The sequence below is a fragment of the Oncorhynchus gorbuscha genome, linkage group LG25, assembly GCF_021184085.1.
Source record: "Oncorhynchus gorbuscha isolate QuinsamMale2020 ecotype Even-year linkage group LG25, OgorEven_v1.0, whole genome shotgun sequence".
Lineage (NCBI taxonomy): Eukaryota > Metazoa > Chordata > Actinopteri > Salmoniformes > Salmonidae > Oncorhynchus > Oncorhynchus gorbuscha.
Genome location: NC_060197.1, coordinates 47,201,233 through 47,205,662, shown reverse-complemented (window position 1 = coordinate 47,205,662; position 4,430 = coordinate 47,201,233).

The window sequence follows — 4,430 nt, the reverse complement described above, 5'->3', positions numbered from 1 at the left end:
CTGCATCACAGTGCTAGCTGTGCCACTAGAGATCCTGGTTTGAAAGAGTCCAGGCTCGACTCCATGGGGCAGCGCACAATTGGCCCAGACGGCTATCCGGGTCAGGGGAGGATTTGGCCGGCAGGGGACGCTGGCCGATCCCATCGTGCTCTAAGCGACTCCTGTGGCGGACCGGGCGCAGTGCACGCTGACACAGTCAGCTTTCCTCTGACACATTGGGTTGGCTTCTTGTTTAAGCGGATATTGTGTCAAGAAGCAGTTGGAAAGATGCACGGATCTCGACCATACAGCCTTTGCAGTGATGAGACAAGACTGCTACCCTGACTACCCTGTCATAACCTACTGGGGAGAAAAGAAAAAAATAAGTTATTGGGTTCATTCTGTGTTAGAGGAATTTAGTTCCTATATGTTCATTAACCAATTCAATTAAAACACTCTGTCCGTTTTATAAGAATTTGTAAGGTTATCATTTACATGAAATAGACAAGAGACCAGTCTACAACATTAACCAATAGCGTTTATTCTCAAGAGCTCTGCCCATAATACCATGTACATTGGTTTATATACCTCACATTCCGTCGTAAATGTCCCTCCTCCTCGCAGATACAATGGCAATATAGTTCACAAGCCTTCTCACATTGTCTGCCACCTGTTAAACAATCTACTACAAGCCCCAGGTCTCTCCTCTCCCTGGGTGGGGACAGGATGTCCTGTAAGGAACACAGTATTCCAGCCGGTCTGCCGATAGCTCCATTAGTTTCAAACAAGGAACAGAAAGTCCTTGTTCTAATTCTTGACTAAAACTACACACATTATATTCAATCCTATGATTATAATAGGATTCATACATTCACACAGTGACAGGGTAGTATTCTGTTTAGTTATAGTTCTACGTTAAATCATTTAGTCATTATTCATATAAATCTTGTTGAACATTTCAAGCACAGCTATTTGCTAGCTAATCAATTTCAAAGGGGCATTGTTGGGAACTCGTGATTCGTTGAATGACTTGACACTCAACCCCCGTGACTAGACCCTTCTTGGGTAACTAGAGCCCCCCTACACACACCCTCCCCTAGCCCCCTACACACCCCCCTAGCCCCCTACACACACCCCCTCCTTGCCCCCTACACCCCTATCCACCCTCCACACACCCCCGCTAGCCCCCTACACACCCCCTAGCCCCCTACACACACACACCCCTCCTAGCCCCCTACACACACCCCCTAGCCCCCCTACACACACCCCCTAGACCCCCAACACACACCCTCCCCTAGCCCCCTACACACCCCCCTAGCACCCCACCACCCTTGCCTTCTAGCTGCTGACAGTACTGTGTTTCCAAGCCTCCACCCCCCTACCCCCCTTGCCTTCTAGCTGCTGACAGTACTGTGTTTCCAAGCCTCCACACCCCCTACCCCCCTTGCCTTCTAGCTGCTGACAGTACTGTGTTTCCAAGCCTCCACCCCCCTACCCCCCTTGCCTTCTAGCTGCTGACAGTACTGTGTTTCCAAGCCTCCACACCCCCTACCCCCCTTGCCTTCTAGCTGCTGACAGTACTGTGTTTCCAAGCCTCCACACCCCCTACCCCCCTTGCCTTCTAGCTGCTGACAATACTGTGTTTCCAAGCCTCCACCCCCCTTGCCTTCTAGCTGCTGACAGTACTGTGTTCCAAGCCTCCACCCCCCCTTGCCTTCTAGCTGCTGACAGTACTGTGTTTCCAAGCCTCCACACCCCCTACCCCCCTTGCCTTCTAGCTGCTGACAGTACTGTGTTTCCAAGCCTCCACACCCCCTACCCCCCTTGCCTTCTAGCTGCTGACAGTACTGTGTTTCCAAGCCTCCAGTCCTTTGTCCACATGGACTTCAAACCATTGCTCTCTTCTATGTAAATACAATGCACAGATCAATGAACGTATCACCCTGTCATAACCTACTGGGGAGAAAAGAAAAAATAAGTTATTGGGTTCATTCTGTGTTAGAGGAATTTAGTTCCTATATGTTCATTAACCAATTCAATTAAAACACTCTGTCCGTTTATAAGAATTTGTAAGGTTCTCATTTACATGAAATAGACAAGAGACCAGTCTACAACATTAACCAATAGCGTTTATTGGTATCGTTTACACCCAACCTCTTGACCCTGTCATAACCTACCTTCTCTCTCACCCTGTTCTCTCCCTCCCTCACCCAACCTCTTGACCCTGCATGACTACCATCTCCCTCTCTCTCTCTCTCTCTTCATCCCTTCCTTCCCTCTCTCTCTCTCTCTCTCTCTTCATCCCTTCCTTCGCTCTCTATCTTTGCCCCTCTAGGGGCCCCATGGTACTACGGTGACAGGGCCCGGTGCCAGGGGCCCCATGGTACTACGGTGCCAGGGGCCCCCATGGTACTACGGTGCCAGGAGCCCCATGGTACTACGGTGCCAGGGCCCCCCATGGTACTACGGTGCCAGGGGCCCCCATGGTACTATGGTGCCAGGGGCCCCCATGGTACTATGGTGCCAGGGCCCGGTGCCAGGGCCCCTATGGTACTACGGTGCCAGGGCCCGGTGCCAGGGCCCCCATGGTATTACGGTGCCAGGGCCCGGTGCCAGGGCCCCTATGGTACTACGGTGCCAAGGCCCGGTGCCAGGGCCCCCATGGTACTACGGTGCCAGGGCCCGGTGCCAGGGCCCCCATGGTACTACGGTGCCAGGGCCCGGTGCCAGGGCCCCCATGGTACTACGGTGCCAGGAGCCCCATGGTACTACGATGCCAGGGCCCCATGGTACTACGGTGCCAGGAGCCCCATGGTACTACGGTGCCAGGAGCCCCATGGTACTCCAGTGCCAGGGCCCCCATGGTACTACGGTGCCAGGGCCCCATGGTACTACAGTGCCAGGGCCCGGTGCCAGGGCCCCATGGTACTACGGTGCCAGGGCTCTGGGCCATTTGTGACTCATATAAAGACCATTTAATTTATCTTCCTAAAGTATTTTACAATGTGTTAATGTAATGTTAGTAATCATATGTACTGTATAGAGGGGATTTGTACACTATACAAACATTTTGTTAATTGTTTTCTAAATAAATACGGTACAGTAGATGTTGTTGTCCCAGTGGGGTATTGTTGCTATAGCAATAGTATTGTGGTAGTTGTTATACTGTTGGGCGAGGAGTTGACCATGTGACCTCACCAGGAAAAACTATTGGCCCTAATTTATAATCGCTATTTATCTGAGTCGATTTCCATTTCAAGTCAATAAGTTAAATTAAATTCTCATTTGTCTTCAATGTTTCTTAATGGAAAAGCTATTGGAATTTCAAATACAAAAATTGTATCAGTATATTTAGTATATTGGCTTTATTGTCAGTAATAAAGATTTAGTATGTGTGCAGTGACGTAGTAGCTCAATTCTACCAGCTGGTGTCGCCATTGAGCAGTCGTCTAATTAAAATCTGCATTCATGAACTCAGCAGAGAGAAACGATAAAGACATCAAAAATGACTGAAGTATTCCATCTGCTTAATAGACACCCAGAGGAGTAGTACTCCTCGATACCTAACCTTTTCTGTGGCCATGATAGACAGGGAGAGAGAGGGAGAGAGATGAGAGAGGGAGAGAGATGAAAGAGGGAGGGGAGAGATGAGAGGGAGGGGAGAGGTGAGAGAGAGAGAGAGGAGAGAGGAGGGAGGAGAGATAGGGAGGGAGGAGGATAGGGAGGGAGAGAGAGGAGGGAGAGGAGAGAGAGAGAGGGAGGGGAGGAGGGAGGAGGGAGAGGAGAGGGAGGAGGAGAGGAGAGAGAGAGAGAGGGAGAGGAGGGGAGAGGAGAGGAGAGAGAGAGGGGAGAGGAGCGGGAGGGGAGAGGAGAGGAGAGAGAGAGGGAGGGGAGAGGAGAGAGAGAGAGGGAGGGGAGGAGAGGGAGGGGAGAGGAGAGGAGAGGAGAGAGGAGAGGAGAGAGAGAGGGGAGAGGGAGGGGAGAGGAGAGGAGAGAGAGGGAGGGGAGAGGAGAGAGAGAGGGGGAGAGAGAGAGAGGGAGAGGGAGGAGAGGGAGGGGTGAAAAATGGAGAGCTGATTAAAGGATAAGAGAGGATGATCTCTTCATTGTCCGGGAAAAACGGATTAGGGGAAAAAATCCTGACCCTTTTCTCTCTCTCGTTCTTTGTTTGTGCGTTCTGGAGAGAGAGGGAGGGAGAGAGAGGGAGGAGAGGAGAGAGAGGAGGGAGAGGAGAGAGGGGAGGAGAGGGAGAGGAGAGGAGAGAGAGAGACCTTGCACCTGTGAAGAGAGAGATGGAACAAAACAAGGGGATGCTGAGTCAGCGCTCATCTCTTTCTTTTTCTATTTACCCCCTCCCTCCCCTCCCTTCCCTCCCTCCCTCCCTCCCTCCCTCCCTGTTCTCCACTCTCTCCCCTCTCTCCACTTCTCTCCCTCTCTCCACTTCTCTCCCT